Raw genomic sequence first — 25,073 nt, 5'->3', positions numbered from 1 at the left:
GCAGGGAGCGGCCGTTCTCCTACGCTCCGCGAGTCGAGTGGGGTCGAGGTAGGGGCGCTTGCCCCAGTAACCTGGCAGCGGGGCTGGCCGGCGCGCCCGCTGCCCAGGGCGCCAGCAGCGCAGTGTCCTGGCCGGCGGCCCCGGCGCGGCTCCTCTCCGGAGCCCGGCGCGAGTTGCGGGCCATTGGGCGCGGTGGACTCGGGGGCCGGGGCTGACGCTGGATCTGCCAGGGAGAGCCACCGGCCCTCCCAGTTCTCGAGCAGCTTTGCCGTGGAGTTGGAGAAGCCCAGAACCCTACAGCCGCTCCGTCAGCCCTTCTCTCCGTTCCTAGGGCCCCTGGGCCCCTGAACTGAAGTGTAGTAGGAGCACAGCTGCCGACCCAGCTGCTTTGGGGTGACCTCCGGGCAGAAGGTCGCACGCAGCTGGCAGACAGCTGGGTCTGGAGAGCTTTTGGATTCTGGGGAAGCGACAACAGGCAACTGCCTCTAAGCACCTCTCACAGGCACACAGGGCTTGTCTGTGTCCGGGACCTTCCGGGCCAGTAGGAACTCAAGCCCAGTGCGGTTATGGGGCGGACCAGAAAGACCCTTCTCTGCAAACTTTGCCCACCTACCGAGTCGCTCAAGCTTCTCTGGATCCTGCCTTGGGGTCCCCAGAACGCAGTTGCCCCCTTTACAGAGCACAGTGTCTACTACCCTTGCCTTCATGTAAGGGGGTCTCTGGCCAGAGCTGCTGCGCCTGGGTCGGGATTTGGGACCCAGGTTGAACATCACAAATGGAAGCTGAGAAAGGCTGCTTGCGCTTCTAGTGTTTGTCCACTGGGATGCACTGCGCTCCCGTGTTGAGGATACAAGGGGTCGGTGGCTGCTGGAGCAGACTGCCTCAGTCACCCACCCCCACCAGCATGAAGCTGGGGAGAAAGTGGGGCCAAAGGAGGGAGGAACATGCGCGCGACCTGATTTTGAGAAGTCTGAAGGAGACTGGCATGAGAGTGTTTTCTAGCTGTCCTTGATTTGCGAGTGGTTCTGGCGCCCAGGAATACATGCTGGTCAGCATCATCTAGGGAAGACTGTCACGTCATTACTGGCATCCCCTTTCCTGGTGGCTGGGTTTGTTTGCGCTGTGGACTTTAAGAGGTTAATAATCGGGCCGATCTGCGATCTGCTCTGTGTGGGGCACCGGCTGGGCCTGAATCTTTCAGTGGGCTGTGCTAAGATTTAGGTTCCCGCAATTCTGGGGTGTGGACCAAACTAACCAAGGACATCTTTTCTGACATGAGCCTGATCTAGATGCCCTGTCTGTCTGTCTGTCTGTCTGTCTGTCTGTCTCCCCTTCTGCTTCCGACTGTCCCAGGGCTCAGCTAGATCCCAAGGCTTCCAGAGCAACCCAGTGGGATTCCTTCCCTGCCCAGAGGCAGCTTGAGCTCCTAGATGCAGCAGTCTGGCACTTGCTTGCCAGTGGCAACTTACCTGCACAAGTTGTTAGGTTGAAAGGGCAGTGCATTTTGATAATAGGGAGAGAACAAATGCCAGGCAGAGAAACCTCCTTTGGGGCTCAAAATTCACAGTTACCACAGAACAAGAATAACTGTGCAGGGACATGGCCAGACTTCCAGACATGGCTCTGTTACTGATTTTGAAGTTTGGCCTTTTAGGATCCCTCCCTGCCAGATGCTAGTGTGCGTGATCTTCTACACATATACCCCAGAGGAAGGGCGGCTACTCTCTGCAGTTCTAATAGGAAAGCTAGCCCTGTGTTTGTATCAGAGGATCGAGACGGCTTTGTTTCCTCTGGACGGGGCACACGGAGCCCAAGCCTAGGAGTTACACTTCTCCCTTGTAGCTCTTCATCCTTGCTTGCTAACTGCTCCCCACTGCACTATGGATGAGCACTGGGCATCTTGCTGTCAGGCTTTGAGCTTGGTTAGGACAGGTACCACCTCCAGCAGAGGTGGCAGAAGGCATCTCATTCTGCTTGGGGAAAGGAAGCTCCCTGTACGCCGAGGGAGGGGCTTCCTTGCTCCCACTCTGACCCAGGCTTGGTTACATCTGCGGTAGTTGAGCTGAGCTGTACACTGAGCCTCACTGCTTTAGGAGCAAAGGCAGACAGAGTTGGGCTTGCTTAGCTGTTGGGTTCTAAAGCAAAGGCAGACAGAGTTGGGCTTGCTTAGCTGTTGGGTCTCTGAGCACTCAAGGCGGGGGAGGGGGGGGCGAGGGATGGAGAGCAGGGGGAGGGAGAGCAGCGGCGGGGGAGGGGGTGCTTACTCAGCAGGCAACCCAGGTCCCCAGATCTGGCTGGCTCTGGTAGCCCATTGCCTCTGAGTCTGACCTGAGGAGACCATGACCTCTTGGGGTTGTGTGGAGTAGCTGGGAACAGGCACCCGAAGCTTTTGCTAGATTCTGTTTAGGATCAGGTAGACAGTCAAAGACTCAACCCTGGCTATGTTCCTCAGAGCCATTCCTGTCTCTTAACACCGAGCAAGCGAGCAAGCGAGCTTTCTTTCAGCATCCCTTCTGCTAGGGAGGCCCTGAGTACGTTAAGAACACAATTCACAGTTTTCTCAAGCCTTTCCAGTGTGTGCTGTGTTGTGTCTGGGCTTCCCGGCAGGGATCCACAGGGCTGCTGTCACCAGCCCCAGCATAAAGTCCCCCAGCAGCTGGGGCTGTGCAGCCAGGCTTTAGTGGATGGAGTCAATGCTTTGTCCGCAAACACTGGGCACCGGGTGAATGCTGGCTCGCTCTCATTTCCAGCTGCTGTTACTAAATTGATTGCAACTGGAATCCATCTAGGGTCAGAGGCCATGATACTCATCTGGACAATAACGACGGACTAAACGGTAAATTTGGAAGGTAGTGGAACGCTTCCAGCAACATGGGCGCACCCCACCCCTCACTTTCATCCTTGGGCCAAATGGAGGAGTTGGTAGTAGACGCCCCCTCCCTGCCTGTCTCTGTTCATTTATTTATTCCTCTGCTTCTTTGCCTTGGAGGAAGAACAAGAGCTCACAGCTCACAAGCAGCTCCAAGCTTCTCCCTGAGATGTCTACCTCTGGTCCCTCGAGATCAGAGGTAGCTGGTTAGCTTGTTCAGTCCTCTGTGTGTCTGGATCCTCCTAGGCTGGGGTCACTTAGGGGTTAGTTCCCCCCAATGACAATTTCTGACCCCCAACAAAAGCAGGGTGTTTGCCAGGCATTGCCCTGAGCATTCTTTGGGAAGTAAACGGATGTTCAGCACGTTATGGGAGCCTGAGTTCCCATACAGCCTATGGATTTGCAGCCCCAAGCTGTGGGTCTCTTGAGCCTGGGGCTTTTCTTTAGGGGTTACGAGAGAGTCACATGGTTGTGATACACAGTTGCTGGGTTTGCTTCAAAGGGTTACAAGTCAGTAGAGACCAAATTGATGTAAAGATTAGCTCAGAAAGCCAAATATATCCTTGATCTAGATTCCTGCGTTTGAAGTCTGGCTGGAGAGGGTTTTGCTTGCCTCCTGCCTGGCAGACCTAGGGGGAGACAGGCTAGGGGTTTGTGAGTCCAGAGCAGTGGAGTGCAAACCAGGCTTATTCCTCCTCAAAGACCCCTTCCAGGAATTCAAAGGGGCTGGTGACTCATGAAGTGCTAGTGGGGAGCTGTTGTTATGTAACTCAGCTAAGCTGCCTGGAGTATCAGTCAGGCCACAGTGTGCCCCTGTCAGAGCCCACCCGTGTCAGGGGGGAGGGTCAGACCAGCTGTAGGGATTGGTCCATTTGCTGAGAACGCTCACCATGGCGGCAAACTGCACCCCAGCCAACGTCACACAGGAGTATGTGATGTTTCTTCAGGGTAGGCCATGAGGGCCTACTTGGGGATCCCTAGTAAGCTGAGAATGGTCCCCTACGTTCATTGGAGCAGGGTGGTAGTGACCAAGCTGTGGGCAGATGGCCTGATTTAAGTGGGGCAGGCAGGTGCGGGAGATAGCTTGAAGGCGCTTCTGGCCCCTCACTTTTTACAAAAGGATCCAAGGATGATGGAAAGAGCCATAAATCAAATTCTCTGGGTCTGTGGGGTCCCCCAAATTCTCTGGGTACCAGGGAAGAGGCCAGAGCGGAGAGTAGTGTTTGAAATTGTAATTTGTGAGAGTCAGGTCCTGTGCCCCTCCCACCCCTCTCCTCTCCCTTCTCCCACTCCTCCTTCCTGGGTCCAGGGCTTGTGAAGGGAAGAGAAACATGGCTGTGCCCCACAGAAGGCCACTTCTCCCTCCTTTATCCCCTCCATTCCACTAAAGAGTTGGGTACAGAGCTGGGATTCGCCTGCTCAGATGTCATCTGTCACTTTTGCCTCTCTTGCTGGCTTGACAATCTTCTTGGTCTGCTCATTGTCCTTTGTCAGATGTTTTCTTTGGGACTGACCTAGAAGGGATAGGGTCTGCACCCTCTGGGTTCCCTTCCCCATCCTGTTGTTAGCCTTCTGGGCGATTGCTTGGGCATGGTCCCGAGTCTGGCTATCTGCTATTTCAGGGTGTCATCTCTGCTCCTGCTTGCATTTGCCCCAGGGGCTGCTGGGAAGGCGAAGGGGCAGGGGCATGCACCTTGCTGTGGGGACTGTATGCAGTGGGGAGGGAGGTAATGCCATGTAGTGACACACACATAAGCATCTTGGATTGTGCTGGAGGGGATGCCCAGGGTCCACAGGCTGACGGTCCTCATTGCTTCCTGGGAAGACCACATGGGAAAAGCCTGTGCGAGCTTAACTGTGTCAGCATGGCACAGTGCCCCTGTTTTATCAAGTCCTGCTTTTGTGCTTCCACTGAAATCCAGGAGAGAGTTTCCAGCCTTAGGCTCAGGCGTTCTCCTGCTCCAAATAGATGTCGCTGCTTCAACCTGGCTTATTGGGGGTGAATCATATCACTGGATTTTTTACCATTAGAGATTCACTCCTTTGGCTTAAAGGTTTTTTCTCCTCCCAATTAGAATACAGACATGCTCGCAAAAAACAATCCCTCCTAGTCCTTTCTTTCATGATCGGTTCAGAATGCTGAGAGGCAGTACTAAGTATTTGGAGAAAGGGTGGTTGTGGGGGAGAAGAAAGCAGTGAGGTGGTGTCTGTCTGTCTGGCAGTGGGGTTGGGGGGCAAGTGCCATTGAGTGAGGAGGGGGAGTCCCGAGGAACGAAGGGGAGCCCCAAGGGGCAGGGTGGGCAAAGGCATTGTCTGGTGTAGCAGTCTGCAGGTGCCTCTTGTCTTTCATTGTCTGCAGCTTGGGCCAAGTGTTTTTCTGCCCTCTAAGAACATAGATCCTTGCTGGTCTAGCTCTCCTGAAGATAGATTTGTGATCAGTGTATGTATGTATGTATGTCTGTGGGTGCAAAAGAGGCTGGGGGCTGGGGCATCAGTTAATGAGCTTTGGCCAGTACACACCCAAAGTGCCTTGCTGTGCCAAGCATGTGTAGTAGAGTTGTGCTGTGCCTGGATGATGCTTGCCCACTGCTCTCAATGCCTCTTGCAGGGGAAGCACCAGCTCTGCCCTCACCCGCCCTCACCCGCACCCCCACCCAACACTCACAGATCTCTTCTTACTCTTGACTTGTGCATGGGGCTCTGGTACCCACAGTCCTTTGCCCTCAGAGTTGTCACTAGCTGCTGCTGCTGCTCAGGTAGCTGTTCTGCAGAGGGTTGGGACATGCAACATGGGATGAACATGGGATGAACAGAGACTTTGTACTTTTCACTAATCACTAACTAAAATAGGTGGTAGCCACCAAGAATCCATTTTGTTTAGGCTAGATAAGTAGTATTATGTCATGATGTATCAACATAAAATCTCAAGTGTGGCTCTGTACAAATCTCAGGTATGGTGCTCATGCCCCTCTGAGGACACTAGTGACCACGTGGGACTAGCAGCCACTGTGCAGGTCGTTGTGAGAATATTTACTAAAGAAGCACAGATGAGAGGAAAGTAATTTTGTCAAAGTCTGTCCCCTCTGCTCTCAAGCCTGCCCCTAGGACAGCGCTGACTCAGCAGAGTCTCCATGGCCAGTCCTGGCGGTAGCCCCTTCAGCATTGAGGGATTCCTGATGGGCCCTAACTCTGTAGGCTGGGGCTGCACCCAAATACCATGGAGACTGGGGGTGGCCCTGATGTCTGGACCCGCAGTCCAGAGTGTGGAGCTGCTGAGCCAGGTGAGCCCATGGGTGTCTCTCCATCATTTTGAACAGTTTTCTAATACTGGGGCTCTAAGGACAGGTTGTCTGCTGGCTGTGACAGAGCCCTCCTGAGGCCAGGATGCAGTGGTGGCTGCTGGGAGAAAGAGTGACAGGTGAAGGACTTAGGTTACCCAGGGAAGGGTGAGCTGGCCCCTGAGGGAGACATCCCCAGCATCCTCCTCGGATGTGTCTAGGCAGCACTGGGATGGACCAAATATCTGCTGAAGTGATTTTACAGTGTGAGGTGCAAGGACCTCAGGCTGCCTCTCTGGATCTGCAGGCCTCATGGATCCATCTTGTTCTGTTGTACACTTAGCATCCAATACAGACACCACCTGGGGCTTCACAGAGTAGGAATATTGCACCAGAATTGTGTGTGTGTGTGTGTGTGCTTGTGTTTATGTGCTTGTGTGTCTGTGTTTGTGTGTGTGCTTGAGTATGTGATTGTGTGGTGTGTGTGCTTATGTGTATGTGTGTGCATGTACATGTGTGTGTGTGCTTGCGTGTATGTGTATTTTTGTGTCTCTGTGTGTATGTGTGCTTGTGTGTATGTGTGTGTGCTTATGTGTATGTGTGTGCTTGTGTGTGTGTGCTTGTGTCTGTGTTTGTGTGTGTGTGCTTGAGTATGTGAATGTGTGATGTGTGTGCTTATGTGTATGTGTGTGCATGTACATGTGTGTGTGTCCGTGTGTCTGTGTGTGTTTGTGTGTATGTGCTTATGTGTCTGTGTATTTTTGTGTCTCTGTGTCTCTGTGTGCTTTTGTGTATGTGTGTGCTTGTGTGTCTGTGTTTATATTTTTGTGTCTCTGTGTGCTTGTGTGTGTGCTTGTGTCTGTGTTTGTGTGTGTGTGCCTGAATATGTGATTGTGTGTGTGTGTATGCATGTACATGTGTGTGTCCTCATGTGTCTGTGTGTGTTTGTGTGTATGTGCTTGTGTGTATGTGTATTTTTGTGTCTCTGTGTGTATGTGTGCTTGTGTGTATGTGTGTACTTGTGTGTGTGTGTGCTTGAGTGTGTGATTTTGTGTGTGTGTGCTTGTGTGTATGTGTATGCTTGTGTGTGTGTGCTTGAGTATGTGCTTGTGTGTGTGTGTGCTTGTATGTGCCTGTGTGTGTGTGTGTTGGGGAGTTTGGGGATCAGTGTGTATCAGATCATTTGTTATTAACGACACCAGCTTTCAGGCCCTTCTCCCCAAAGAAGGAGACTTGAGCTATCCCAAGATGGGGTGTGAATAAGATGGTGTGAGGTCAGCTATGCTCACAGCCTGTCCTCTGCTGGTGACAGAGAGGGATCTCCAGCGGGATGGTGCACTTCCTTCTGGCCAGGCTCAGCTTCTGTGGGGTGGAACTTAACTCTATAATCAAAGGAGACAGGCACATACCTGGTGTCTGAGTACCAAAGGCCCCACTGAGCTGCAGGGGTCGTTAGTGACCACCTCAAGTATTCAGATAAGTAATTTGGTTGCAGGGAACATCTAGTGTGAAGCTATGTGTGAACCAGACAGGAAACTGTATGTTTTGAGTCAGTGACATTTGACTCTATTGGTTTCCTTAGCAGGGCATAGATTCCTTCCAAGAGCCCTAAATCCAAACTTGTGAAACCTCAGTCTCAGAGGAGCAGGTCATGGGACTCTGCTTGGGCAGATCCAAGGCTACAGTTCTCACTGACCTGCAGATCAGATTCCATCAAGGAAGGCAGAAGGCTTCCAGATGCCTGGGGCTGTACGGGCAGAGTGCCACTGGAGGAGAGGGGGTTTGGCACTGACTGGTAAGCCACAGTATAGTCATTTCTGTGCTGTTTCCAGCAATGTCTGATTTAGAAAAAGTGTAGGTTGGAGGGAGCCAGGGGTCTACACAGAGGCAGCCCAGTGTCTATAAAAGGCTGTTGAGGAATGAGTGCTTTTTTACTCATTTTATGAAACATTCTGAGATCAAAGTCAAACAAAACTCTAGTAAACATCCCTACAGACCAATAATATCTATGAAAATGTACAAGATAGCCTTTTTTTAAAAATTTACTTTATGTGTCTGAGTGTTCCTGCTTGTAGGTAAATGCTCTACGTGCATGCAGTACCCAAGGAGACCAGAGGGTGGCGCCATGTCCTCTGGAACTGGAGTTACAGATGTTTGTAAGTCTCCATGTGGGTGCTGGGAACCGAGTCAAGGTCCTCTTAATGGCTGAGTCATCTGTTTCCACAAAACTGTCTCAGTTCAGTATCAGTAGAGCAATGTCATCAGCAGGCTTACAAAAAAGTAACAAGAGAATCAAGGTTGGTCACTAGTGCCATCTGCTGTAGGAAAAAGCCACACAACCATCTTAGTGGACACAGAAAATGAATTTGATAAAATTCAACCTGTTCTCATGAATAGCAGCAGGTTTTGTTTTTGTTTTGTTTTTTCCTTAGTGGTGAAAAACTGGCTTCGTTTCTTCAGAGAAGGGACAACTGAACAATGTATGTGGCCATCACGTTGCGCAGTGGAAGCTGACGCCGGTTAGACTCAGGAGGACAGGGAACTGAAAGGCAGGCAGATAAGGAGAAATGGTGTGATTGTCTGTGTGGAAAATAATATACAATTACCGAAAAGCAATGCCTTTGAACTTCTGAATGAGTTCCATAAGGTCGCAGAAAACAAGATAAATGCACAAAAGTCAATTGTACGTCTGTCGATTGGCAGTGAACACACGGAGAATGTAAGACACGCAATGCTGTGAGATTCGGTTCACGTTCTCTTGCTGTGAAGGACGCCAGCACCAAAAGCAAAGGTGGGGAAGGGATTCATTTCATCTTACAGGTTGCAGTTAACCATTGAGGGAAGCTGGGGCTGGAGCTCAAACAGGATGTGAGTGAGAACGGAGGCAGCTGCTGACCAGCTTGCTCTCTGGTTAACATTTACCTACCTTCTTATATAGCTGAGGCCCACCTGCCTAGGGATGGCACCCTGCAGAGTGGCCTGTGCCCTCCTACACCAGCCACCATAGAAGACACAACCACTGGCCACTCTGAGGAGGCAATTCTTCAAGTGAGGGTCCAGCTGAGAATCTGGGCTACATCAAGCCGACAGCTGAAGCTGCCCAGAAGGCTGTTACCATCTTTCCTTTCCTCTGACCGATGCTGAGGTCATCCTAAGAGACTGGAAGATCTCTCTCAGCTCACAGTTACATCACTCAATCTGTTGGTCTAAGCCAGGGGTGATAGGAGACTATGGCAGGAATGGTGCAGAATCCACTGCCCACCACCTCATGGCAGCTGAGAAGGGCTGGGGGCCTGATATCTCCCCTCTTCCAGTGCACACCCAGTGACCTAACTTCCTTCCATTGCCCCAGCACACAAGGGCCAACTGCTTCTCAGGAGCATCATGGGATGCCAGCCACACCTCTGATACAGCTTGGGGACACATTCAAGTGGCTCAGAATGAAACAATTGTGGATCTACCTAAGAAAGGAGTCGACTGTTGGATCTCTGTGTCTGAAGTCTGTGCAGTATCAGTAAACAAAGCCCAAGAAGCCATGCGTGAGCAGAGGGACGTACCGTGCTCATGACTCAGAGGACATCAGTTCTCTCCAGGCTGAGAAACCTTCCTGAGCAGCGTTCCCAGCCAAAGCTCAAGAGAAGTTGTATGAGGTGTAAGGGTGAGGTTTCCACATGAAGTGAAGCCAAAGGAGTTAGGTAAAACTCACCGTATGGCAATGGTGGTGTCAGTGAAGAGGGAGACATGGTGGTCAGGGGGACAGAACAGATTCAGGAGTGGAGCCCAAGCCATGCCTGGCTGACTTTCATCAAAGGTTCAGTGGCGGGAAGAGTGATTTTCTCCAAACAGGGCTGGCACAGCCACACATCTAGTGCTGCGAAGGAATCCGGAAATGCAGCTCACACCCTAGTAAGAAGTCAACTCAGAAGGTTCACAGAATTTGGTGTCAGATGCGAGCTGGAGACCTGTAGGAAACAAGTTCTTCTGGAAATGTCTTCAGACCTAACACTGACCACATGGCCCACGCGAAGAAATACTAGATAAACGGAACCTCATCCGAATCTGAAGTTTAGGGGCTGAGGAGGTGTCCCAGTAGATAAAGCCCTCACTGCTCGGCATGAGGGCCTGAATTTGGATCCCCCAGAACCCATGTGAAAAACGAGAGGTGGGGATGTGGACCTGTGTTCTAGGGGTGAGGGTGTGAACCTGTGTCCCAGTGCATCGAGACACAGAGACACAAGAATCCATGGAGCTCTCTGGACAGCAAACCCAGCAGACCAGTAAGCTCCAGGCTCAGCAAGAGATAGACTCTGGTTTCCATGTAAATGCACATGTCTACATGCACACTCATACACATTGTGCACAATGCTTTAAAGACTGTGGCAGGACTGTGGGAAACAGTCACAGAACAGGAGTTGGTATTTGTCAAGGGTTGATCTTCTTAACACAGAATCCTTGAACCTAGAACCACACTGGCCAAAATAGGCAGTGAGCTCATTGACAGGCAGAAATGCCTAACTGACCCCAAGGCTCAAGATAATTTCACTTGGAGCGTTGAGGAAAATACGCAGGGAAACCCAGCAAGACCCACTGCCTGCCCATCAGAATGGCTGGGGAAAAAAAAACAAACTCGGGTCTGCCAAATTCTGTCAGGGATGTGGAGAAACTGGGCCACTCCTTCAGCACGGACGGGGCGTAAATGTCATGGCTGTACTGAGAAGGTCTCTGCGGGGTCTCCTGAGGATAAGCACCTGCACCTGCCACTCGGAGCGCCTCACCCTTCTTCATATGGGTGAGGGAGACCTGCACTCGAGGGCTTGCGGCCGGTCAGTGTGCAGCTCGAGTAAGGAATCCGGTGGGTAACCAGCTTCACAGAGAGGCACATGCAAACACAGATTAGAGCTTGGTAGTACAGTGGCAGGACTTACGGACACACCCAGCAGCCTGCAGGGATCTCCAGCGGGTAAATCACTCCCAGAAGGATGCATACAGCAAGAGCCACGGACCTGGCTTCTGGGGGCAGAGGGAGGGTATTGGAAGTGATAGTGGTCCCGATTTACCTCTGTCCGAGTCAGTAACCCGATTGTGTTATTTACCGTAGTCTCTCAGGATGTCACCACAAGGGAGAGCCGAGGAAGGAGTTCACGGGAGGTCGCCATGCTTCATGTGGCCATGGCTGTGAATGTACGCTGAACTTAAAAGCAGACATTTAATTCAGGAAAGCAAGCTGCTGCTGTTTACTCTTGTGTGGGAGACCCGCACCTGGAGATGGCGTGCGCCTGCGTGCTAGCCTCCGACCTCGGATCTGCACATCGTGGTGGTGGTGACTGGGAGGTGTGTGGCGTGTTTCTTTACAAGGCTGGCTGCAGATCTGAGCCGTGGAGTGGGCCCTGTGTGGCTACCTCAGGACTCTGCCTGTAAGATAGGGTGGGGGCCTGTGAGCCTTTGGCGACTGGCTTTGAGATCCGCTGTCAGCGGAGGTAACAGGTGACCTGCTGCGTACTGACAGGATCAGAAGAGCTGTCCAGGTCCTTACGCGTAAACCAGGTCAGCTCCGAAAATAGAGCAGCCATTTTGGGGTCAGTTCTGCCATCCTACATAGGCTCCCGTGTTCTGAGAGCAGACTCGGGCATTTAGAGTCAGACGTGAACACAACCATTGTCTTCTTTCCGGTTCAGGGAGATGAGGGAGGGTGCAGGTAGGTTGAGGTGGAGGCCGGCCTGGCCCAGCTCCTCACGTTTCGGTTCTAATAGGAACAAACCGGGCCAGGGGAAGAAGTCCAGCAGCACAGGACGATTGATGTCAGAAGACGGGACAAAGCTCTGCCTTGAACTTGGCCGTGGGATTTGGTGACCTCATCCGCTCCCCATGTGCGGAGACTCAGACGCCCCCGCCTTCTGCACCCTGGTTTTGTGCCCAGCTTCAATGAGGCAGATACTTGATCTACCTCATCTTGGCCCGTCCTCGTGGTACTCAGGCGAAACAGGAATGGCTGCCCTCATTCCTCCGCAGGAAGAAACAGAAGCAGAGAGAAGCAGGTTTCTTCACCTAGAGTCACACATCCAGAGAGTGGAAGAGCCTGGGTTTGAACCCAGCTTTTGAGGACTACAAGGTTCACTTCCCTTTTCCCACAGTGCCCTGTGGCCTTTGTGCTTTATGTAAAATCTGTTTCTGGGCCTCTTAAGTCAGCTTATCACAACCTTTAGGAAGAAGAGAAGAAAATAAATAACTAATCAGAATATCCCAGCTGCAGTGACAAGTTCCTCTGCCGTGTGGATTCAGCCCCAGGTGCAGCTGACACCAAATCTCAGCTCTCTGGCACCCACGGTATTTAGGGAAATGCTCTCAGATCGGGAGATTATTTTGCATCCTCTGTGCGTGCACACGTGAGTGTGTCTGGTGCGTGCGTGTACATTTCTATGACACAGACGTTGTCATCCAATTTATTTAGTAAGCAGAAGTAATCGTCACCACATCTGGGAGGTCCCTCAGGAGGGGACCCACTTGTGATGTGGTGCACGTCACACAAAGAGTGCTCAGGAGACCATGAAGCTGTGAGCTTGGCACTTGCCACGTGGTGCACAAGGCTGTCCCTTCCTGGTGTCATTTACACACTGTGAAATCCCTAAGTTCAAAGGACTTGTCAGCTCACTGAACTGGGATCTCAGCCTGGTGTAGCACAGTTCCAGCCCTGGCAAGCTACCTCCTGCTATGCCTGGTTACTCTGGATTTTGGCTCCTCCCCTGACAACCTCTAACCTGTCTGTCTGTCTGTCTATCTGTCTGTCTGTCTGTCTGTCTGCCTGCCTGGATTCCTTTGTCCTGAGATATCCTGCAGGCAGAGTCCTTCCTGTGAGTTTTGCATCTGTCTTGCTTTGTTCAGCCTCCAGGTCTCAGGGTTTGTCCATGTGGAAGTGTGTTGCTTTCATCTCCTTTTTAATTATTGAGTAATATTCCACTTTTCTGGACGTGCCACAGTGGGTGTCTGTGTGAGCATTGCCCTCACTGCCTTTGCCTCCATTGTGTTTGCACACAAACACATACACACACAAACACACATACAAACACATGCACACTTACACACATACACTGTATACTCTCATCTGCATACACACATATACTCTCTCATACACACACACATGCAAATACACACACACATGCATATACCCTCACACATGCACATTTTTCACATCTGTACACACACAGAGACATACACACTTGCACATGCACACGCATACACACATACACTCTCACACATACATACACACACTCATGTACACTCTCAAATGCATATGCAAATTCATGCATACACACACTCTCACACATGCACACACACACTCTCACACATGCACACATACACATGCATGTACATGTACACATACTCTTACACACACACTCTCACATATATGCATGCACAGAAACATACACACTGGTACATGCACGTACACTCTCACAGACACACACACACACACATACACTCAAACACATGCAGATACATGCACACTTGCACAGCAATGCATACGCACACTCACACATGCACACACGTGCATATGTATACACGTGCACACATACAACAACACATATGCACACACACACACACACTCACACACTCCTGTGCTATGGTTGCCTGCACAGGTCAGAGATGAGCCTCAGTTGTTGGTTCTTACTGTTCCCATTGTCTGAGTCGGTCTCTAGTTATTTGCTGTGCTACCTGGCTGCCAGCGAGTGGGGATTCTATTGTCTCTGCCACCCAGCTCTGCACCAGTGTGCTAGGACAACAGACACTGCTGTGTCCACTTTTGAACTCAGGTCAGGTCCTCATGCTTGTGTGGCAAGTGCCCTAGCCTCTGAGTGGATGTCCCAGCCGCTCTACTTTGTAACGGCAGATGTGGGTGCCTCAGTGTCCCAGAAAGCTTCTAGTAGTGTGTGCTCAGGCTGATGGGGAGTGAGTGGTGTTCATTCCTGGAGACGCATTCCCTACAGAGACTATTGTTTAGTTGTCCGCTTTTCCTTCCATAAACATTTACTGCCTGTGCCTCCACAGTGCTGTGTGTTGGTGTGCTTAGTCAAGGACAGAATTTTCCATTCTCCTTGGTACAGTGACACTGTGGATGGGGACATTTTAGCTATTTAGAAGATGGGCTCTTGGCCAGTGCGATGCTTGGCATTGGAGAGGAGGTGCCATCGGGGTCCTGTATAGGGTCCAGTGTGTTTCTCCCTATGATTGAGGGTGGCATGGCCTGTGGGGATGGAGAAAGGCTGTTGTAGATCATGTGCCACCTCCTGGGGGCTCTGGGGCCATGTGCCTATGGAACGTTCAGTGGCCAGGGTGATTATTTAGATGCACAGAGCCAGACAGGCAAGGCAGAGCTCCAGGCAAGTCCCCTCTGCCCCGTGTCTCCCTGTGAAAAGACACAGAATCACAGACAGGACTGTCCTTGTGGGAGGCAGGGGCTGAGGGGACCTGCTGTTATGAAAGGGAAGGCAAAGCTGACAGTCGCTCTCCTGGCAGGACAGGGCAGTCCCCCGGGTACCATCCATCTCCTTCTGGAGCTATGGGACACCAGGCTCACAGGCTGCGGCTTTCCTGGACTCGGTTCTCTTAGCTGCGGTGGTTTTCTGCACTGACCAGCCATATCCACAGCTCCGTGATGAGTGGAATTCTCAGCCCTGTGAGCTGAAGGGAAGGTGCAGGTTGGCTGTTGGTCACTCTGGGTGGCCCGAGTGGTTTTGTCTCTCTGGGAGGACTATGTGCAGTGCACACTGTAGTCCTGAGGTGATGCCCTGCCTGGTCCTGGTAGCCCATGTGGCACTGTGATAAATGGTGGCCACATTCTTGTCCTCATCCCCAATACCTGGCAATCATCCTAGTGGCATTGCTATCTTGAGGCCTATTCCTTACCCCCTTTCCAAGGAAAACCAGAGGGGCTTAGTGACTTAGGCCAGGGTCACATAGCTGATAAACAGCACAGCCAGCATGCAACTCAGTACCAGACAGTGGGTTCTGGTCCCTGTCCTCTGCTCTGGTATCTTTACATTTGTACAGACTTCCTATTGGATTTTTAAAGCATTTACAAAAATGAATACCCAGTGGATGGAGGTCGGCAGCCATGGACAGGATCTGAGTCCAGCATCCAGGGCTAACTCTCTGTGAGTTCCGTGCAGAACACACATAGGCCTCCAGGATGTGTCAGTGAAGAGGCAGGCTCCCTGAGAGGCAGTAGAGAACCCTTGTGATTATACAAAGGTGGCCCATGTCCCCAGCAGGGCCTAGTGTGAGGGGCAGCAGGCCAGGAGGAAGGAGGGCCCCATCTGCTTTTTCCTGTGCTTGGCCACGCCCTCCTCTGGGACTGCTGTGCTGTGGCCTTGGAATGAATGTCCTCCCTACCCCATTTGGAAGCAGCCTGGGGGTGGAACGGGTGATTCTATAGATGGACAGAGCCAGCTAGGACTACGTGAGTTTTCCAGGCCTTGTGTTTGATGACCTTCCTCATGGCTCCCACTTGTGGCCACCGTATCAGGATGGCTCCCTTCACCTAGGTCAACAGCGACTCCCTATTGTGTACTCAACATGACACCTGTCACTGAAAGCCAGCACGAGGACTTCTGGGAGACTCCAGGACTGTAAAGTTTTGGATAGGATAGTCTTTAATTTAATGTGCAACCAAGAACATCTGATTCTTCTGCCTTAGGTCTGAATGCTAGGACTATAGGCCCATGCCACCACACCTAGATGACATAGTGCTAGGGACAGCGTTCCAGGCTTCCTGTGTGCTAGGCAGGCACCTCCCCCACTGAGCTACGGTAAAGCTCAACAACTTGACGTTGTTCACAAACTTTTTATGTGTATGGGTGTTTTGCCTGTGTGTATGTCCATGCACCGCATGGTGTGTGTTCAGTGTCTGCAGAGGCCAGAAGAGGTCATTGGTTCCCTGAGAATGGGAGTTATAAAGAGTTGACTTGTAGATGCTGGGAATGGAACCTGAGTCTTCGGCAAGAGCATCCAGTGCTCTTCACCGCTGGGTTGTCCCTCCAGCGTCACAACTGTGTCTGTGTGAATGGATTCAAGGAGGGTCTCTGCATCTGTACTTACAAGAGACTTCCCCACATTGGGTGGAAGCTCTCCACACTACAGAACTACGTTGAGTCCTCTAAGGTGAAGACCCTGTCTCCAGCCAGTGCTCAGCCCCTGCCCTGCCCCCTCTATTCTGTAAAGAGAAAGTTCTAGGCTGTGCTTAGATGCCGAGGAGCCCTGTGCTTCCTGCTGCAGGATGCGTTGGATTCTTTAGGGAGCCAATTATACAAGGAGAGAGAGCAAGCATGTTTATTTTTACGACACTGTTTCAAAAATCACAGAAATTGATGATGGAATGGCCCCATTAGATCCTTGGTGCTGCGGCCCTGTGTCCACAGGCTTCCTGGGCCTTTGTCCAGCTCGCAGCTCCTGGGCCTGGGCTGATTGGTGCAAATCCAACCCAGGAGGTCAATTCAAGCCCCTCCCGAGGGCTCTGCTTCTCCTCTTGAGTCTTCCCAGCCCTGTCTGATTCTCTCTGTGTAGGCAACAAGTTGGACAGACAGGGAGGCAGGCCAGAGCTGGGTTAGTGCTAAGGTAGGGTAGCTGCAGACCAGGCAGCCCTGGCAGGCTCTGGCTAGGGAGAGTTGGGGAGCTGTCTTGTGTTTGATTTCATGTGAGCACAGGAGGAGGCAGTCTAGAACCTTCTCCAGAAGTTCAGGAGACCCAAGGGCTGGGGTGGGGTCAGGCAGGATTGCAGGTGCCGGACAATGGGATGAAGCAGGACTCAGACTAGAAACGGTGAGGGGGAGGGAGAAGCCCAGGAGGGCTGAAGGAAGAGGGGAGGAAGAGAAGAGGGGGAGGGGGCCTCAGGCAGGGAAGAGGAGACAAATAGACAGACAGACAGACAGATTTGGGAAGGGCATCAGGGACTCATTGATCCTGGCCTTTCTCAGTGCCCCCCCCCCCCTGTGTATTCAGTGGCTTCTGAGAGGGGAATCAGGTCCATCTGTCCCCCAAGGGGCTGGTGGGAGGGGCTTCAGAGGCAGTGCTCAGAGCTCAGTGGAACATTCTGGGGAAAGACTCCCAACTTGTAGTATGTTCATCGAGGAGGAGAGATAGATCACTGGCAGGACAGGATATTGGAAGAGTTTGTCATGTGAGAGCTGTGTGCAGAGCTCAGTGTCCTGTGGGGAAACCTGGTCACAGGAAAACATCCCAAACTCAGAGAGACACAGGGAAAATCTTGTAGCCTGGGACCCAGAGGACAGAGGCCTGACCCAGGTTGTTGCAGTTCCTCCTGGCCCCAGCTCAGTGGGCTCTGCTGCCTCCTACTCTGTCCCTCCCCCCGCCCCCGACTGCATATCCTACCCTCAGAGGACACCTGTCCCCTGAGCTATCATCCGTCACCTGCCTCAGGGATGTCACCAGGCCAGTCTCTGGCACTCAGGTGGTCACCATGACCAAGCTTGTGCATGTGAATGTGGGGCTGAGCTCCTGAGATAGGAGGCAGCGTCACTGTCACTGGCAGGAGTCAAGGGAAGTGTCTGGAGGAGCTGGGCTTGCAGCTTGCACCTTCTCTCTGTGGGGCGGGACCTGGGCTGCAGTGAAGCTGCTCTTTTGTTCTCAAGGGAATGGAGCAGGAGAGTGTGTCTGTGCTAGGTGCGTGAGTTTGCATGGATGTGGAATATGTGTGTGTGTGTGTGTGTGTGTGTGTGTGTGTGTGTGTGTGGTGTGGTTGCTATGTGTGTGTGTGTGCTGTGTGGTGTGGTTGGTGTGTGTATGTGAGTGTGGTGTGGTTGGTGTGTGTGTGTGTGTGTGTGTGTGTGTGTATGTGTGTGTGTGTGTGTGTATGTGTGTGTGTGTGGTGCGTGTCTCAGTGTGTGGTGCCCTGAGGGGTGTGGGTTGAGAGGCATCACTGAACTTGAACATCACCAGGTCCTCTACCTCTGCTCTCTCCATCTGCAGCTGCCCAGCATTCAAGTGCTTTCATTAACAGACTCTCGGCAGTCCGTTGAGGTCAGGGAATATCATTAGCCTTACTTCACAGATGGGTAAACTGAGGCGGAGTAGGGCTAAGCAATTCTCCAAGGTCTTGCAGAGTCAGCATAGCAGTCCCCCGCTGATACCAACTGAGTCGGCCTAATACTGGTGCCATCCACCACGGTGCGGCTGGGGATCAATGGCTGCTCTGTGTGCACAGGCCTGAGGCCCAAGGGCTGGAGCCTGCCCTGCATAGGCTTGTGAGGGAAGCGATGGCCTGCCTTTGTTTCTCTCACTTACACTGTGAGAGAATGGAGTCCATGTAGACTCTGGGGTTATGGGAACAAGTGCCTCATGTCTGCCTCCTTCATCCCCCCACTCATCAAGCCCGCTGTTCCAAGCCATCCTGGGTAGAATGCCAGAACCCTGGATCACACCAGGTACGGTTTATGCCCATGGCAACAGGCATGCTTGGGTTTACAGAAAGGACCCAGAGTCATGAAGACGAACTTGGACTTAGCCAAAAAGAATGGGAACTCAGCTCAATTAATACAAAGAACCCAGGTTCAACCAATGACTAGTCCCTGCTCCTGTTTAAAGTGTGTACCCCAGTGGCATTTAGCTCATCCTCAGTTCAGTTCCAAACCCTTTTGGCCACCCCACAGGCAGCTCTGCACCCTTGAGGGTTGCTGTAGGTGTTTTATGTAAGTCTTCTGGGTCTGGCCTCTGTCACTTGGCACGGTGCTCCTGACACTCACACTGTAGCAAGAAGCTTCATGCCTGCCTCCTGCCAGTCTGTGGCCACTCTGCCCACTGTCTCACACTCACCCCTCCACTGCTGGACAACCAGCTGTGCTGTCTCTGGCTGTTTTGAGTGGTGCTGCAGTAGGCATGTGTGTGTAAGTATGTTCTTCTCTTCGAAATTCTTTTTCGAGACACGATGTGACGTGCTGCTCTTCTTGTTGTTGTGACCGGATACCTGATAGAAACAAGGCAGGGGCTTGTTTTGTTCAAGGTTTGGGCGAGCGCCATCCACCCAGGAGGGGACACCCTGGAAGAACAGCCAGGAAATGGGGTACAGACTGGAATCAGGGCAGTGTAAACTGCCTTCTGCCAGCCAGACCACACTTCCTAAAGAATGGTGCCGTAGGCTGGAGCCTGAGTTCAGAATGTGAGCTTGTGAGAACATTTCAGAGCCACGGGGCAATAGGTCACCCTTGGCTTCTGTCTTGGATGGGACTGGCCTTGCTCTTCCAGGCACTGCCTGGGCACCTACACCATCCTTGTGTGTTTCGGGTCTCTTCTGCCACTCCACACAGGAACTGGAGTTTGGTGACTTCCTGAACCTTCTGACTAGTGACAGTTCAAAGTCAACTAAGGTCCCTGGGCTACCCCACTGAGACAGGCCCTAACCCCTTAGCACGCACAGGTTCAGCGTGGCCTTCCTATCGTTTTCTTACCTAACCGGTCCCCCTGGAGGGAAGCAGCATTTTATAAGCTCTGTGCTAAGCAGGGATTAGGAGCCATTTGGGGAGTGGATTAGCACAATTGCCCCTGGGACGAGTCCTCCTCTTGGCTTCTTCTGCTTTTTTTCCTCACCCTGGGCCTTAGTGCTGAGCCTCTCGGTCTATTGAAAGCACCTAAGCTGACATTGATCCTTTCGCTCAGCACCAGCCCGGACCCAGGGTAACGGGAATCTGTGACCTGGCCTCCATGAGCCGGCTGCTTCTGTGCACTTGCACACCCCGGCTTGAGAGCCTGTCCCTTGTCTAAGAGCAGCTTTCTTATTGACTGGGCCCTGCACTGCTTGGTTCTCTGTGGTTCTCTACACAAACTGCCAGCGGTAGCATCAGCTTCGGAGTCCCTCCCAGAGGTGGGACGGGGATCTTCACATCTGCAGGCTCCGACTCCGAGAACCAGTTGGACGCTCTGCTCAGGAAAAGCACACACAAGCAAGAACAGGAGCCAGTTATAACCAGAACCTGGGGAGAGAGCGAATGAAAACAACCGTGGGCACTGAAGTTTTCCCAGAATGCTTTTCAGGGAGGCCCCAGCATTCAAAGCGTTCTTGGAAGTGTCCTGCTGCAGGGACACTTGTGGCTTTGCAGGAGTTCGATAGACCTTCCCGGAGAGTTCTGTTGCTCGAGGTGGAGCTGAGTGATGGTTGTGCCTCCTACAGAAGAAGCAAAGCAAAGCAAGGCACAAAGTTTAAGACTGACACCATCACCACCTGCGTCATGATGATGAATTAATATAAGAGCAACCACAGCTCCTGGCAACGGTGGTGGTGTTCAAATTGTACCTCCCACTGTGTGCATCCCCTACTGTGCACAATCCTCTCCCTTGGTCCTCACTCTGCCTCCCATCTTCAAGGCCTTCAGAACCCAGCCCTTCCCGGGGTGCTGAACCCAGTTCGGCCCCTCAGTTCTTTTCCAATGCTCTTCCTATCTCTGAGTCCCCATCGCATCCCTGTCCATCCAAGGGCATTGGTGTGAAGACCAGAAAACCACTGACCTTCCATTCTAAGAGCAATCAGTCTGTCGCTTGCCATTGCTTCTGCGAGTAGGAGCAAGCAGAACCCCTGGTTCTTAGGAAGGTAATGAGTGGGAATGTGGCACTTTAGATTGTTCTGTGCTATGTCTATCCACAGGTGCACACTGCCCCAGCTTGCTTTCCCAGGAGCTGGTAAGAACAGACCTGGAAGCCAGTGCTCCAAACACCACCCCTCACTTCCAGTCAGCACAGTATCCTGAGGCCTCTGTCACCTTCTGAGACTCAGAACTGCTGGAAATCTTAATCTCATGTGTGTATACACCGAGTGACCTGTCTCCACAGTCCGTGTTGTATGCAATGATCCCAAAGCCCTCAGGGTGACTTGGAATATACCTAGCAATTTAAGTCACATTGGCCTCTACTATGAACTTTATTTCCGCTAGTTTCTTCTGGGGTTGTTGGGCCCCAACTCACCCCAGCACGAAGGGGACTGAGGTATGGAAGTAACAAAATCTACCAGACACACTGCTTCAACCCCAGAGCCCATGGGCACAATGCAGTGACATTGGACAGAGCTGGACAGAGCTTCAGTGTGGGGCAGTGGGCTGGCACCCAGATTTCACAGCGGTCTACATGGGGGTAGATAGTGCATTTCACTGTGTGTTTGTTTGAAGCTCGCTCTCCTGATCCAAAGCCCCTGAGAGACACGGGAGAATCCAAGGTGGAGGGAGACACTTCCGTGAAGGACGGGCTCTCTGAGGTTGGAAAGAGGCACCTGCAGAAGCGGCTCCCCAGTGTGTGGTCTTGTAAACAATGCAGGAGGATTTCAGGTTCCACTGAGGTGCTCCACGGGAAACTGCAACTCTGACCAGAATAGGTACTTACTGTCTTGTCTCACGTCATCATGTAGCACCTGATGCTCAGAGTGAGTCTGGGCAGGTTTGGCTCAGGTTCTCTCCTGCTGGGCTCAGGGCCCTTCCTGGGCTCAGGGTCAAGGAGAGGCTGCAGTGGCTATCCCAGGAGGCTGCAGGATGCTCAGGCCATATCTTCTCCTCCCTCCTGCCTGGGATTTTTGGATCCCTGGCAGAGAGTTTGGTGCAAAAGAAAGGCTCGCTTCGTCTCTGTCTCCACGGGCCTATTTCTGTCGTGCGGTCTGCCTCTGCTCTTCCTTTTTTGACATCCAGCGTTTTCAAACACAGATTTTGCACAGATCCAGTGTGAGTCACAGGGCTGGGTGGCCACACGGAGAATTCCGGAGCGCAGGCTGCAGCATCTTCCTGCAGGCGGAGAGCACCGCCCCCTTTGACAGGGACAGGGGCAAGCACCTGCACAGGACAGAGGTGTGTGATGACCGACCCCGACCGGCACAGCTTTGTTCCTCCTCGATGTTCTGAGCCAGCACTGGGAGCACTCCCCGACACCCCGACTTTGACACCAACCTTCTGATACTCTCTGTAGCTACTGGGGTCCCGGGACCCTCAGGGTCCACTACAGCCAAGGCAGACAGGAAGCAAATACTGCGATAGTAAGAGCTGTGGCCTGCCATAGAAAAAGGATAGGGACCGAAGTCTGCTGGGAGGAAAACTGTGGGGCAGGGTTCCAGAGTCTGGCTGTACCATCTGTGGAGTGGAGATAGACCTCTTTCCTGCCTTGTTCTGTGGGAGACGGCACACAGATTTATGAAGCTCAGCCACGTAGACATGGCTGAAGACTGCGTCACCAGCTCTGTCCCAGTCTTCTGGTGGTTGAGGACCTAGTGTGTGATAGAGACAGTTACGTTGGACAGGACAACCCGGCAATTCATGCCTCCCAGGAGCTAAGGGCAAAGACTTCTGGACGGTTAAATTCCCCACCGCCCAGTGTGCCTTGTGCCAGAGACCAGGTGCTTCCGAACCTCACAGTCCACAGTGGGCAGTCAAAGCCAGCTATGCCGCCTGCAGAAGAGTTGGGGGGAAGCCACCAGTTCTGTTCTACCATCAGCAGGACGTTGCTGACCAGCTCTCCTCAGGTCAGACACCCATGTTCAGGAGAAAGCCTCATACAGCCTGTGAGCCACTCACTGCCCCATTTCACCTGTCCTCCTGGCTTCTAAGATACTGACACCCTGCCCAGGGAGCTGCTTTCTTCTGGCTTCTTGTTGCTGTGAAAACAGAGGCCAACGTCGTCCCTTGTTTCATTTCCAGAACCTCCATATTAGTCACGCTCCTCCCAATTCCTCGCCTCCCCGTACACTTGCTCGTTTGATTAAAAAAAAAAAGTTCTAAAAAAAAAGATGATTTGTGTGAAGGGAGTGAAAACCGAGTTTATTTACGACAAATCAGTAGAATCCAAAACTTTGGCAAAGAGCTCCAGAAGATGCTGCTGGCGGCCGAGGCGAGCCTGGTGCGTCACCGAATGTGACGTTTCCGGCCCAGCTGGATTGAAAAGCCTCTGACCTGTCTCTCTCTCCTAGGGCCAGATGCCTAACTTTGCAGCATCTCTTCTTTCAGAGACAAAAAGCCAATACCACTGAGGTGACCCCACAGAGCCACCAGCTCCAGAGATGGGGAGAAAATGTCTTCAGAGGCACCCAACTCAGAAAATACTGGACCTGGGGATATGTGGATGAGGGGCTCTTGGCGAATAGATGACCCACTTGTTTGTCCTCTGACCCTGGGGACAGCATGCTCTCAGACAGGTCTTTTCCAGGCTTCTGAACAAGCCAAGAGATAGGACACCCAGGAGGAGGGGCACAAGGGGGAAGTGTTACTGGATTTGCCCAAAGCAGGGAGGACAGTCGCAAGGGTGTTAGCTCCAGAAGTCAGCAGAGAGGAACCAAATGCTGTGGTCAGCAGGGCCACCAATGCTCTTTCCCAAGGTAGGCAGGTGGCAACCCAGCCACAGGAATTCCCCGAGCACTGTCTTGTAACTGGATCTTAAAAGCCGAAGAAGGTGTGACAGGCAGAGTGCTTGAGTCCTCCTGGCTGCCCCAGGCTGACCTTCACCCCATCTCTATACTCTCAGCTTCCCCTGGTTTTCCAGGGCCAGGTGGCTCCATCTCTGCCCAGAGGAGGGCTGCCATGCTTCATGGTTAGCCCATACTTGCAAGGTACTGAGCTAGCAGGATGTTCCCTGGAGAGGCCCCTGAGCTCCTGACCCACACTCCTGACACTCTGTTTTGTTCCTTGGAAGAAACAGCTAGGCCAGCTGGTTATTTCAAAAACCGTAGAGAGAATATTCTAGAAACAAGAATAGCTCCCTCGGGGGCTGGCTGCCCAGCACTTTTCTTGGCTTGCTAGTTCCTGCCGTGCGTGCAGGTCCCAGGTTTTCTCTGGCCATCCTTTCCATGGGACCTGCCACCATCTCAAACTGCCCTCCTTGGCTGTAGGGCACCCAGCTCATCTCTGGTGTCTACTGCTGTTCTTCACAGAAGGACAGGTGCTCTGGGTGTGTGTGTGGCTTTGTTGGTCAGCATTTCCTGGGTCCCAGTGCCTGGCTCATGCCCCCTTCCTCTTCCCTAGTGGTGTCCAGGCACATGCTGGCCACATGGGTGGAGGCTGGCTAACATAGGATGAGAACCTGTGGACAGCTCTTCATCCAGGATGGCGGCAGCTTGGGAAAGCAGAGGGTGGGGAAATCAAGGCCATAAAAGCTGGTATTCCACATGAGAGGGATGGCTCAATGTGTGTGCAAGCTCCAGGCTATAAAAGGAATCATGTAGCGGGTCACACAGCAGCCCGGGCCAGTTCAGAGTAAACAGTGATGTCATCAGAGAGTATGTCTGTCAAGGAAATGAGCTGTTCACGGTAAGAATGCAATTCCCCATCCGAGTAAGCAAGTTAGTCCATGGTCGGCATGTGTCAGGGACCATGCACATGCAGTCTACACAGACTGTGGTCTTGTGTAGGTCTCTGCTTTGTAGGAATCCAAAGGGTAGAGGGTTCCAACCTCACATCCAGCTTTCATCTTCGGGTATCCTGGGCTACACGCCTTCATTTGTAGTAAAGGGAGTCTTCATGTGGAAGAAAGGAGCCTCCGTAGTGGCTGGATGGTGGCCTCCTCTTCCCTTTCCTAGGAGGAATTCTACTCTGCTCTCCTGGCCTGCTGGTTAAGCCAAGATGACAGATGTGGGGGAGGAGGGGGAGAGGGAGAGGCAAGGAGGAAGACATTATAAATCTCTTGACACCAGAGCTCACCATGCTGGGCATGCAAATGGTGCCCGTTTGCACGTGGAGATAGCTCAGGATAGCTCATCTTCCAGGATGGAAAGGTGATACAGTAAAACAGGGAATAGCATCTCTTTATCAGGCCTTGAGCTAGCAAGACTTAGAAGGTCCCCAAACTGAAGGTGGCCAGGTGGCCAGTTCCTTCTGTAGCCACTGTTGCTCTAGCTAGGTCCCAGTCCACTCATTTGAATACAGAAGACCTGTGGTGGGCAGAGCTCCTTGTCTGAGTGGAATGAA

At 52.3% G+C, this 25,073-nt stretch overlaps 1 protein-coding gene across 2 annotated transcripts in view; it reads left to right on the top strand.

Annotated features, from left to right (window-relative positions):
• The window catches only part of Ajap1 (adherens junction associated protein 1), a 110,575-nt gene that overhangs the window by 1,846 nt on the left and 83,656 nt on the right, over positions 1–25,073 (top strand). The window lies entirely within an intron of this gene.

Source organism: Mus musculus, chromosome 4, assembly GCF_000001635.26.
Source record: "Mus musculus strain C57BL/6J chromosome 4, GRCm38.p6 C57BL/6J".
Lineage (NCBI taxonomy): Eukaryota > Metazoa > Chordata > Mammalia > Rodentia > Muridae > Mus > Mus musculus.
The sequence above is the reverse complement of the archived record's forward strand: the minus strand, read 5'-3'. Positions and strand labels throughout refer to the sequence as shown.